The sequence below is a fragment of the Chaetodon trifascialis genome, chromosome 4 (genome assembly GCF_039877785.1).
Source record: "Chaetodon trifascialis isolate fChaTrf1 chromosome 4, fChaTrf1.hap1, whole genome shotgun sequence".
Taxonomy (NCBI): Eukaryota; Metazoa; Chordata; class Actinopteri; order Chaetodontiformes; family Chaetodontidae; genus Chaetodon; species Chaetodon trifascialis.
In genome coordinates this window covers 23,308,105-23,322,242 of record NC_092059.1, presented here as the reverse complement: position 1 = coordinate 23,322,242, position 14,138 = coordinate 23,308,105, and positions in this window count along the sequence as shown.

Genomic DNA, 14,138 nt, shown 5'->3' with positions numbered 1-14,138 from the left:
CTCCGATCATATATACACCTTAATTAATAAACATGTCCACCAAAAAAAGGGACGGAAAATATTTGTTTGTTTCATTGATTTTAAAAAAGCTTTCGATTCCATTTGGCATGAAGGACTTTTCTTCAGACTCCTTCAAAGTGGACTAGGTGGTAAGGTATATGATCTAATCAAATATTTGTACAAGCACAACCAGTGTGCTGTGAAAATTAATAACCAAAGGACAGAATATTTTACTCAAGGACGTGGTGTCTGTCAAACAAGAATGCTGTTTAAGTCCAACATTATTCAACCTGTACATCAATGAACTGGCAGACCCTGACAACAGCCCCCTCAGTCAGCTGATGGTGAAGCTAACCAACCAGACCCCCATCAGCACTGATTCAACACAACACAACAGAATTAAACAAATTATGGCTCACTCAAAAGATCTATATTTAGAACAAAAGCAGACTAAATTGTTATCTAACTAAACAGAGAATATAAACTGGCTGAATATCTCCAGTCTGTCAGAGATACGAAGCAGAGACGGATCCTGACCAGATACAGGTTCAGTGACCACCAGCTGGCAGTAGAAACAGGAAGACACAGACAGACATGGCTGCCCAGAGACAAACGTTTATGTGTTCACTGCTCGACAGGGGTGGAGACAGAGATACACTTCCTCCTCCACTGTAACAAGTTCTCTGCAGTAAGAGACTTCCACTATGGGAAATAGCCAAGGAAATACCAGATTTCCTGATGCTGACCCCAGAAGGGAAACTCTGCCCTCCTGGGTGAAGGGACAACAGCTCCTCTGGCAGCCAAATATGTCTCTGCCTGCCACAGCCTGAGAGACTAAAACCACCATAAGATCCCAAAATGTAAAGAACTGGACTGTATAACAATGCACTGTTTTTCAAGTGAATATTGATCTGGCTGTGATCTGAAAGGGGGGTTTGTACTCTGACAGTGAAGGTACTGAATGAAGAGGGGTCCATGTTTGAGATGTTATAGTCAACAACACTTGTCCCAAGAGCTGAATAGTAGGTGTATCGTCCTAAACTGTCCCCTCTGATCCTCCCATTTAATATATACAGACCTGAGGCTCTGCAGAGATGCACTAACTCCTTCCCATTTCTGTTCATTGTTTTGTCAGGGTTGTTCCTCGTGGCTGTGGGTGAGGGGGTCAAAGGTGACTCTCTGAATATATGTTTATCTCCTGTGTGGTCTATAGTCAGGTTCAGAGCTTGTTTGTGCATTGAAGTCCCCACCCAGAAGTATTTTACCTCGGGATTGAAAGTGACATATCTCTGTGTGTAGAGCTGTAGACTTCTTCTTCATGGTATGGTGATTCTGATGGGGGGCTGTATATTGCACACAGATATAAATCTGTCTCGCAAATGCGTATGTGTTTATTCATTTTTAGCCAAATGTGGTTTTTGCTTTGTTTTATGGCTGTGATGTGTTTGGTGAGATCAGTTTTGAGCCAGATCACCATTCCTCCTGAGTCTCTACCACGGCGGACTGTGCTCAGTTTAGCTGAAGGCACCGTGATTTCACAGTAGCCTGAGGGACACTGAGTAACTGCATCAGATCAACACCACATTTCTAACAGAGTCAAAATATCGGTATCCTTTATGTTATTTAAGAAATCAGGGTCTGTGGTCTAAAGACCAAAAGTGCGAGAGTACAAACCCTGGATATTCCAAAGCTTATTACGAAAGATTTCATTTGTCAGAAAAAGAAAGAAACAAAATCAACTAAAACATGAACAAAATGAAACGGATGAAACACCAGTCTGGTGCAACCAATTTATAAGAGAATCAAATATTTAAATTAATTGTATGTGTGTGTGTGTGTGTGTGTGTGTGTGTGTGTGTTTTATTTATTTGTTTCTTTTTTTTTATCTAAGGTACCTCATGTCTGCAGTGTTACACAGAGTGTGGAGCATCTCTTTGATTGCCCCTAGTTCAGACATTGGTGTAGTGGGTAGGAGGGGGGTAGGACTGTTCATCATGGATGCGTAGGTCATTTGTTGGTGATGATGATGGGGGAGTCTTCTGTGGCTGGGTGGGGCAGGAGGGTCAGATGTAGGATGGGGATGTGAGTGCTGTAGGGGGGTGGAGTGCTGTCGGGTGGGCGTGGTCTTGCAGGGAGGTGGGAGGTAGGGTTCTTCTGACTTTCTCGTATGGGCGGGGCTGTTGGGGTTGCGGCCAAGAGTAACATCCTTCAATGTTTTTGCAAAGCTTCTTACCTTGGCCTTGTTCAGATGTAGCCCATCATAGAGATCCCATGTTCCAATGCTGGTGTGATGGGCTTGGTGGATATTTGGGAGGGCTGCATAGCTCCTTGATTTCCATGTTGATTTTGTGGATGACATGTGGAGAGGTGTCTGTCGTCGAGAGGAGGGTAGAAATGATCACCTTCCTGTCCGGGAATTCTTTGGAGGCCTCTCAGCCATCTTGGTCATGGCTTTAGCAGTGCCCTGCTGTAGGGCATGGAGGTCATTTGTGCCTGTATGCACAACGATGTATTGGGGGCTCCCCAAAGTGTCCTGTTTAAGCAGCTCCATGGCATGGCCTGTGTTCCGGCAGTGTTTGGCTGTAGTGCTGAGGCCAGGGAAGAGCCATTTGGTATCCAAGTAGTTTCCATTGGAGTTGGTTGGTCTGTAAGGGTTGGGCTCTGTGCTAAATAGGGACTATGCAGTAGGGAGGGAATCTATGTCATGGGGGGGGTCTCTGGGTGTCAGGGTCAGAGTGGTGGGTAAAGGCTGTGGGGGGGGGGGGGGGGGTAGCTGCTGGTGTCGGAGGGAGCTGGTGGTTTGGCAGCAGGGGACAGGGTAGGTGTTGGGACAGCGCCATTTGTGTTGCTGGGTGGAGACACATGGCAGCTCTTCTCTTGGAGTTGCTCCCTCATCTCCTGTAGCTCTCTGCTGAAGCCCAGGTCTCTGTTGGCTGCACCCTCCTTTATTTTCAGGGTCTGGGCTCGTAGGGTGCTGTTCTCCTCTTCCAGCTCACATATGGTCTGTGTCAGCTGTCTGAGTCGTCTCTGGGTCTCCTTCAGTTCTGAGGTGGTTTCCTGGTTCTCCATTCTCAGCTCTGCTATGGCCTCCTGGCTGCCCTGCTTTAGCTGCTGCAGTTCATGTCTAAGCTGTTGGGTGGTATCAGACTCGGCTAGCCTGGCTAAAGTGAGCTCCCTGAACTCTGTGAAGTCCAGCTCTAGGAGTCTCTTAGTTTTTGGAGGAGCTTGGGGGGTGTTTGAGGGGTGGGGCCAGATGGACTGGTTGTTGGTTTCAGGTCTGGCTCTGTGACCCCTGGGACCTCTGTGTCATCCCCCTCTTCCTGTTCTGATGCAGTGTCTCCTCCTACTGTGCTGCTGCTGGTACTGGGTCGGTCTCTCTCAGCTTTTGTCTTCATCTTGGGGAAGAGTTTTTCAAAGGAGTTAAGGCTTGCTTAATTTCCCTGTACGAGCACTGTACCTTTTTTAGTGTAGTAGGTAAAAGTGAGAAGAGGGTTGTCTGTGTCTAGGGTTTCATCCTGACCCACAGTTAGGTGACAACCACGACCAATGCCTTCTTTGGCAATGTGTGTGTAGTTACTACAAATGACCTGCTTCCACGTGCTGATGTTGTCCGTATGGAAGAGGACGTTGTCTTTGATCTTCTTCCTGTTTCATATGATGTAATGAGAGAACAGCTGTTTTGCATTGGACAGAAGTGTTACCTCCTTGTGTTTCTTCTGGGCTTTAGCACTGCTACAGTTAGCAGGGTGTTCTACCTCTCTGCTGGAGCTGTTGTTGCTTGGTCCTGTCTCCATGGTGACATCTGATTTCAACATTCCGTTTTAACTGTCAGAGTCACAAAGCCAGCTAACTTTTCCATGTTTGAGGCCAAGAAGTCTCTTAAAAATAGATCATTTCTTTCTTTTAGTGTTGTAGATGGACTGCCTGTCTTCTGTCTCTTTTGTCGTTGTTTTTTTGTTTTTGTTTTTTTCTTCAGCTTCTTCTCTTCTCAAACCTGTCTTCCAGGTTTGTGTCAGGCTAGCAGGGTCAGTTGGTCTGCTCTTTGCTGTTTTTCACGTTTACTTGTGGAAATCTTTGTTTTTTGGTGGTATAATAGATTCTTTTGTTGATATTTGTCTTTTTTTTTTTTGATCTCTTTACCTTTAGGTTGCTGTTCACAGGTTATCGGTTTCCTCTGTTTTCGTTCCTTCATCCAAAAGAGTATTTCAGGAGCTAATTTTTTGTGTGACCTCTCTCATCACACTCACACACATAACACGGCCCAGCTTAGAGTGTGGTCCAACCAACATATGGTGCTATAGTTGAAACTTGCTGAAGGTACAGCCCTATTAATACTGTTATGATATATTAATTCACATTCATAGTTATTTGGATAAGACAACACCAAAGTTACAGTATATTCTAAAACTTATTGCAGAGATATATGCCCATCCAGGCCAACATTTAACGTAAAAAATTTCGATCTTGAGATTTGTTAATATGTCATGTGTCTTAATGCACTGTGTTTTGTGACAAAGAAAATGAGTTTCAAGTTTTTACATTACAATAAAATGTCTCAAATATAAAACATACCTTCATGAAATGGTTTATATGTTACTTGGTTAAACATGAAAAAAGCCACCTGAGGAAATTTGTTTCTCCCAGTTAAAAAAAAAGAAAAACTCATCTGATTCTGACTCATCCTGCACTTGGGGACATGTACTAATTTTATGTCCAATGAAACACTTTCTGAATTTTTATGACACTACCATGGATGTACAAAGAGAAGGATGCCGCTGTTGTGGAGCGTTTCTCAGGGCCATGCCTCAAGCATTTTTGCACAAAACACAACTGTATTACTTTATTAACTTTGGCTGAAAGTGGACCATATCTTATGGAGAAATCAGTTTCTGTTTTTCCTTCTGATGTCCTGACAGTTCTGCCTCAATTCTGGATAAATAGCTTTTCTCATTGCCAAGGTACCAGCGAATTGCTGCTAACTAGCAGCTCTCCCAGTGAACACGATCAGGACCACACACAGCCTCCAACACAAGAGATTAGTTTGACATGAGCTAGCAATGCTACAGTGCCTTAGTGATTTACAAAGTTTCCTGATGGACAAGCTTCTTGTTGCTAAAGTACCCGCAACAGCTGCTAACTGTAGCTGCTGTTTGAAGGTCCATGTGCCAAAATCTAGTAAAAAGAAAAGCAGAGGCTGTTAAAGTAGCAGATAAACACCCAGTAACAAACACATACAGGTGTGATGTTTGAGTGTCTACATACGTTTGGCCCCTCATCCATGTATTTAATTAAAACTGTACGTCCAAGCAAACTAATTCCTAATTTACTAATTGATTGTTGATTTTTATTTATCATATTAAGTGATATTTTGGGGGAAAAGTGTGAATAAAACAAGCTAAAAAAGAACTTGTATTAGATTAAAATGTTAATATTCATTACTGAGCAGTAGTATCTTATGAGAAGTGGAAATTATCCTTTATTGTGCATATTGCTTCTTCCTTTGGTCCACCGAACAAAACAAAGAGATTCGGCAAATTTGAATCACTATATTTTTGGCATACTTTTGTGGATGTAATGTCATAATGTCATAAGTCATAGTAGACGGGTTGATGATCCAAACATCTGCAGATTAGAGATATAATCATCAGAATTCAGTCGGGTAGCGGCGCTATCACACTCCATTACAAAACATAAGACATTTGCAAGCAATGTCTCCCACCTAAAAGCTCATGTGTATGGTATTTTGATATGGGAATCTCATTCCTCCCGCTTTTCCAGGATATGCATGAATGCAGCATCACTCAGTCTTTTCCCTCCTCACCCCTCCTCCCAATCCAACTGACCTGCTCCCCCTCTGTGGGCAGAAAAAAAAGGGATTTAACTCCGTAAGCGCATGGTGGCCAGTGGTTGTCTGGTAACAGCTGGATTTGCCTCCATTGTGCTCTTTGTTTAACACTGTCTCCAACATTTTTCACTGGACAATACCATTTTAAAACACATCTTTTGCCCTGTTTGCTACATTACTGATGCATCATTATGCACACGTTACCAACTATATTTAGCATGCTTTTACATCAAGACTGACAGACGAAAAAAAACATGCTTGAGGTCACTGACAGTGCTGACTCTCTCCCTCCACAACAGTATGATGATGAAACCCTACCTGGCTCATTAATGACTTAAACACAAAGCAAACCCTTTATCAGCCTTCAGTCATGTATACACTCATGCACCTCCAGAGACCAGCGTGTTTCTTGATAGGCGATGAAAGCAGCTTGTCTCTTTCTCTCTCTCAGCAGAAGTGGAGCAGATGGAATTATGGCTCATGCAAAAGCAGCTCGCCACTTCAGGGACAGTAAGCCAGTGGGAGAGCGGCCTCTTGCAACACTGTAAATATTGTAAGGTGGCACCACAGCATAGGAGCACAGGTGACTGAATAATTAATAGGAGCTGTGTCTTTGACAGATATACTTTGGAGGCCATTAGCTCTGCTACTTGGCCAGTGAGAGCATATTTGTCAAAAGAAAGTAATACCAGGGAGGTGATTGATTTCCCGTGGCTGCCAGGTTAGAGGGAGTGCACCTCTGTACATTAATATCATGTGGCATCTATTAGATAGGTGACTTCCTCAACTCGTTGAGCTTGGCTGCCTCGGCAAAGACCTGCGTATCAAAATTTAAATTGTCATCATTAATTGCTGGTGCTCTGGGAGTGTCTTGGAACACAACGTCTGCCTCTCTCGCTGTAGCTCGCAGTAACCCAGTCTCCTGCACACAGACACATACACGTATACACAGATGTCCTCATGCACAGAAGACAAAATGCACATGCACGCGAACCCATAAACTTATTACTTTCCTTAAATTTCATAATGATTCCTCTGCAGTCTTTTTTTTTTGTATAAACCGGATTGCAGCCTCTGTTATTTGATCTCCTTTTATCTCGCAAACTTTAAACACCCATGCCTTGAAGTGAGAAGTCAATAAAAGCATGTTTGTGCTTTGGCATGGAGTGAGGTGCTATTTACAAAATGTGACTGCTGTGAAAGAACAAATAAAGACAGAGACCACATTTCTTTCTTTCTTTATTTTATGTTTCAGACACACTTCTAAAAAGTGAAAAAGTATGACAGTACAGCGCAGTTCCCTTTCTCTGCAAAGCAATAAGTTCAAACGCAAATGGTCCAGTATTTGCATAGCAACCTGGAAACCCTTTCACATTTGAATAATTTCTAATTTCTATGCTTTCAGTCATGGTCAATTCGCCATATTGGCAAGTTCTGAAAAGAAATGCCAACTGTCAAGGCAAATAATGCAGTTATATCTACCTAGTCACATTGCGAGTTTACCCATTTGATAAGTCAATTGTTTATTTCTTTGTTCTAATTCTTTCTATTGCATATTTTCCTCCGGTTGTTCGTACTTCCCTTTCTCTTTTTCTCTCACACACTGCTGGAGGAAGGAAAGGTTGGTTATCTCAATGGTATGCCTTTTAAGAAATGCAGTTTCAGATGAAATGCGAGCTGTTATTGCTTCTCTTAAAGAGTGCAGTCGCAATATCCTGTGGCAGAGCCTCAAGTGCAGACAGGGATGTCTCTGTGAATATCTTTGCCTTCACTCAGACTCAGACCTCTGTACAATGGACAAAAACAGAGGTCAGTTCTGTCATAGAAGAGGGCATCTTATAAAGCATTAAGTATTCATTGACTTAATGTCACAATCATAGTTGATTAAATGTGACTTTCATCATTTAAATAATAACAGGACACACTAACAAATGTATTATTTTGCTGATAGGGACTACCTTTGCACCTGCAACCAGCACATATTAATTATCTGTGTGCAAATTGTGTGAAGTCACACACACAATGGCACACAGGAGGAATCATGAAAAATGCCTGAAATGTCATTAGATATGCATTCGGCAACATTTATGAAAATATAATGCATGTCAGATGCATATGGAAATATGTTTTCCTGAGCAGATCCAATCAGAAAATGCATGCAATCCAAACAGTTGGCAGGCAGTTTGGATAGTAGCATGCCTGTCAAAATGGATTGTCTGGATTCTCACAGATGGGCAACAAGCGGCACAGTGTTTACTGTCAATATATAGAGATAGAATAATGAGAACTAGCACACATGCATGTGTTTCTTCACAGGAAAGAGAAATCTGATTTCAGGCTGTGTACAGGCAACAGATTTTAATTCCATGTGTTAATCCATCTCAACCAAATCCAGACACATCTGGACACAAGACACTTGTCATAGCCCGGACAAAAAAAGAGCCAGATCTGTTTGCTCATCACTGCTAGATATACTGTAGATGTGGTCAGACAGTCTGACATCCAGCCACAGTGTACAAATGAACAATGCAAACAAGAAGAGCTACATAGATGTGAAAGCAGGATGTCATGTGATAAATTACAAGGGAGGCATTACATTCCTTTTAGTGCAAGAGAATACTGTGATATAATCTCAGAATTATCAGTCTTTACAAGCAAATATCAAGAACCATATTGACACGACAAATAGCCAACTCACACGGAAAGATTCAAAAACAGAGACTACTTGTCACGAAGTGGGTTTCAGACCCAAGTGCAGAACCACCACGGGTAAAACTTTAACTTTTTAACCTTAAATTAACAGGACCAGATTAGCAGCAACAAGTACAGTCTCTGGTATTATGCAGGGAATAAAACATCCAGCAGTCACAGGCAGGCAAAGACATTGGGACGTGCAGAATACAGAGTGTTAGAGTTTCTGTAAGTGTTTGGTGTGGCAAACACCAAACACTCAAGCAAACAATATCCAGGAAACAAAAAGCAAGACTCGGAGTCAGGGACAAAAGGCTAGGGTAGTTACCGGGGAACAGGAGAACAGATGTGGTTGGAAAGAGGCAGGGTCAGCAATGGGAGATCAGTCCATGAAATTTAGCTGGAGAGTCTTGCGTGAGAATAATGACAGTCTGGCAGAGTGACCCTACGTTTACATGTAGCAGGGTATTTTGGAAAACAGATATTTTGGCCCCTCCGTTTTCAAAAATAACATCGTGCACACAACATCGTTTTCAAAAATGTTGTTGTTTACATGAACCCGGATAAATACGCTGTTGAGCGCATCATAACTATGCCAAAGGTGCAAGTGTAAACATAGGTCGCTCACATGACGTTAAGTATTTTCAGTCGCATGTTATGACCGGCATTTTCAGAAATCTCCACTTTGGCTGGAGTTTTTAAAAATGATCGTTTTCCCTGAAAAAACCTCTATTTGCATGTAAACAAGAGGCCAAACCGCTTTTCCTTTTCCCTAAGTGCAAACGTAGGCTGAGTGTGGCAGAACAGCTTATATACTGGACTGATAGCGATGAGTCTCAGGTGTGTGATCAGGTGAGCAGGCAGGTGGGCGTGGCTGAGGGTGGAAAAGTACCGACGGCACCAGTGAGCAGATGAGGAAACAATGGTAGCAGGTAAGAACTGAATATTGTGACACTACTTCTTAAAACAAATATATATATATATTGTATGCTGTAGATACAAGAAGGAAAGCAGCTAAAACAGACTTTGTTGTCATTATCAGCAACATAAACTTAAAATGTGAAACGTCCAATCTTGAGAATCTGAAACAGAAAATATATATACGGGAACCAGAGCTACTGCTGAAACTTTTTACAGGTGTAGTCTCATGGCCACTTTTTCAATTGTTTTTGAATTGTTATTTTTGGCACGTTGAACTTAATCTCATCCAACTTGTGTTGTCAAGTAAACCACTGAATCTTTTCCCGACAAAATGTTTAATCCCAGCACAATCCATTACAGATTTCATGTCCTGTTGCATGTTGCAGGCTATTACATACTATTAATACAGTAAAAAGTTAAGTTGCTTAATTGGCTCTTAAAAATAGATGGAATCCATTATATAACTCAGGTTATAGTATGTGCTATACCGTTATCCAGTTTGTTGTTATTAGTATGCTTTAAAGAGACATAGCATGTAGAAGGGATGCAGAAAGGTGGAGTAGCTACAGAGGCTGTCCATCAATCACACAGCTAGGCTTTTAGACTGCGTGTGGGCCACCTGGAAGAAATGTACTCAGCCAAGACACTGAGTGCACACCAGCCAGCTGTAAGATGACCTCTGACCTCTCTGTGAAACAGTAGATACAATTGTGGAAATATTTTTACTATCATCTGCAACCCTGAGAATGTTCTTCATAAACAATTAACTGATTGTTATCAGTGTAGGTTGTTGTTAAAGTGACTAAAGTAGTCATCAGTTTCTCTTATGATATGATTGTTACTGCAATCAGTTCAGGACCTTTCATTGACGGCCATCGTTCTATAAAAACACAGAGAGCAGTGAGTGTTATACTAATGGATAACCATTAAGATACTATATCTGTAAACACCCACTGTACACACAACCCACCCAACGCCAAACAACACTCAAAGTGACTAGCTAGTTGAACAAAGCTAAAAGGTGAGTTAATATTAAGTGTTAGCTTAACTGTTATAAGTAGCACCTGCAACTGCACACAACCTCCTGCTGTTATGGATAGCTACAGTTTAATTTGTGCACTCATTTGGAATGGTGGTTAAAATGCTGAAGGGAAAATATTCAAAATGACCTGTTTTGAATGGAACCGGCCTGCCAATCAGAAACCATTTTTTCCACTGTACAAAGGCTGTTATCTCTGAATGTTTGAGGGACAATCTGACACTCATGGTTGGACATATAGCATATTTTAAACAGAACATTTGTGAGATAAAGGAAATTTTGTCTACTCATGTCCTTGGGTTCTGTTCAGGTCCAGGGCCAGTCAGTGAACCAGAATTGTGCCATGATTCAGCTAAATGTCTGACCTACAGCGCCAGACACTGGGCAGATAAGAGATCAGTCACTGAGTTTTCTTGTGGGTTCATTCTCCATTAGCGCATTTCTGCTTAAATGTTTATAATACCAAAAGGTGTTCAGTTGACAGTGTGGTGCTGGTTTGGAGAGACAGCCTCCACAGATGTTCAGGGATAGTGGAGATGGAAGCATCCAGCCAGATGCAGCATGCACCTATATATTTCTGATCATGTAAACACTACTGAAAATGGACATGGCTCAATCACTCCTCCAGACTTTTCTATTCCAAACTTTCTTTTTTTCCTTTAACGGTCAAATATTTCAATATTATTAAAATCTCCATCACGATTGCTCAGAACAATCTCGTTTTTTTTTCTTACTAATTTGGCTAAATATTGATTCTTTAAAAGTCAGTGGTTGATGATAATACTGACTAATACTGACTCTAGAAGTATAAATACCACATTATAGAAAATTGCCAGTGAAGTCTCTCCGGGGATGGTGGCGTTGCCCTGCATGTTTGCATCTGGGGCGTGCGCATGAGCAGTTGGAGGAATCGCCGATCGATTACTTTCCCCTGTGACTTGACTGTGACTCAGTGACGTCATTTCAGCACTTTTCGAGTCGTACCCGTAAAATTGAATTCGTATTCACAGTGAAGACTTCGTAGTTGTAGAAAAATGAGTCGTATTCTCAAGACTTTGCACTCACAGCTTTTAGACTCATACTCATATAAAAACAATCGTAACCCGAACCCAATTTCACAGACTCACGTATGTGACAGCAGAATTTTGTGTAAAACAATTTTTATGACATACCAATTTATTAACTTTACAAATACAAACATTAAAATATGGACACATCTTTTTGACAGCTATCTTACACCATACCAAACCCAAAGAACAAGTTCAAGTAGTGCACGCCCAGTGCTGCCATCCAGGGTGTCTGTGCTGTTTTTCGCGTGTGCTGCACTGAGCAACTTCCGGGCACTGAGCTGCCACTCAAAAACTCACTAGCCAATGGCGACGCACCCCGGACAAAGTCCACCTACGTGAGAGGTTTGTGTCAGAATCGCAAACAAAAAGTCAGGGAGCGCAAACGAGAGAGTGGCAGCGTGACTGCAAAGCTGACGGTGAGAGCAAAAGTCTGAGCAGTGAGAAAGAAACAGAGGATATGACAAAAGTAAAAGACCAATAGTTTACTCAATTGCACAAATAATTTGTTTGCAAGTTACAAGTTTTACTTTTGAGATGACATTTATTTGCTTCAGTGAGTTTTATTCTCTCTCAAATTTTTATTTTTGTTTGATATTGAAGAGGTTTTGTTTGATTATTTGACACAAATCTGATTCCATACTTGTTCTGCAAAAAAAAAAAAAAAAGCACTCTGGTGACTGAGACATTATTACATGATTAGATAGTTACTGTGTGTCATCATTTTATTACTGAAGCTGGTGGAGCTCGTTTCAGTTGCTCTATACACAGCAGGGTGTTTTATGTTGAAAGTTACTCTCCTAAGGTGTCATGTTTTGTTTTACTTCCCATCTTTGAGTATTTTCCTGCCTGTTTTCTCTGTCACATGTTTCACCAGTTAATTAGCCTCTTGTGTATTTAGTCCATGTGTTTCCCCTCTCTCAGATGTCAGGTGGTCTGCGTTAGTCGTTTGTGTTCCTCATGTATTCCCCGTTTGTTCTTAGCTCAGCTTTTGTATATTCCCTGTGTTTTTGCATTGCCTCAGCCCGCTCCCCCTGTTTTTGTTGCTTGCCTATTAAAGCTTGCCTTTTGTTTCTTCTACCTGTCTGCCTGGTGTCCTGCCTTTGAGTCCTCGTTTGAAGTGCAGAAGACATCACACTCGGAGGTTGTGAGATGATTAGTAAAAGGCAAAGTTATGCTGCACAATTTTTTAGGTAAAATGTCAGAACTTCTATCAATTCAAAGACATCTGAAATGTGTGTGTCTGCTCGTCACGGCTCTTTTCTCAAGGGTTGCAAGTGGCCCAAAGTTTCTCCTGAAGTCTACACCATGATCCATAGCTATATGTGGCAGTGCAAGATCTGATAAAATAACACACAGGATTGGTATGCAGGCCTGATTGGCCACATACAGATTTCAGTATCAAGAGCTGAAATGACAGCCGGGTCGACTTAATTTTGCGAATAGCCGAGGAACAGACAAATCGTCTCACTTGACAATAACAAGCTTTCATTGGAACACAACTGCATTGACTTGAAGTAGAAGATCAGAGCAGGGATCTCGTCTAAATACTGTATGTCTCTTTGTGTTTGTTATCTTGTTCCAGATGGTTTTGATGTAGTTTGCATTGTAAATGAAAGACTTCGTTCGAAGGACGTGCAGGCTCCTCTTGTCTCATCCAGAACGCATTAGCACTCATATTCTGAGGATGCGGCCATCAAAGCATTTGTGATTAATTCATGTCATAGCCCCACTACTTTGTTTGTGATATTTTGCCTGGCACCTTATCTCTAATTCCCTTCATTAGTGGAAATGTGATACAACCTTGACTGAGTTACAACTTCATTATTGCTGTCAAAGCAGCACAAGGAAATGTTGCACTTAAATTTTAACAGTTTGACAGTAAATTGACTTCTTCACCTACACATTTTATAGTCAATAAATCTCACACTCCTGAGGAGTGTGAGGAGTGAGGAGTGAGGAGTGACTCCTCTGACCTGAAGTACAAAGTGCTGTCAAAACCCCAATACTCTTGCTTGGCCTTGCTTTCATTACTTCCTGTTTTACTTTGTTGCTCATTGTAGTTTAGGCTTACTCATGAGGTGGTATAGTGGAAAATCTGTATTTTATGCATGTGGGCTGCTTCTTTCTTTGCAACACAAGCGCAGATGCATGTGCTAGCCTATGTCTGTCTTGTGTGTGTGTGTGTGTGTGTGTGTGTGTGTGTGTGTGTGTGTGTGTGTGTGTATGTGTGTTAATGTGCAGGAGCATGGACACTGTGGCTGTGCTTCTGGATCTCTTTGTCAATGTGCTCTTTTCAGGTTTTTTTTGTTGTTGTGCACATGCACGTGTTGGTGTGGGTGTTACATTTACCAGTGTTTGCTCGCCTGTGTGTAAGTGAGCATGTGTTTGAAAAACGACGGCCGCTGTGGGCCTGTTGGCGGTGGGATGGATAAAACGCAGAGGTCAGCTATCACTTTGAAACATGCTGGTCCTTATCTCTGTCACGAGGCCTAATAGAGTAATGAATCAACATAAAGCCCGGGACTCTCCTGACTGGGCCGCTGCCTTCTCCACCCAACATTTGTGCTTTACT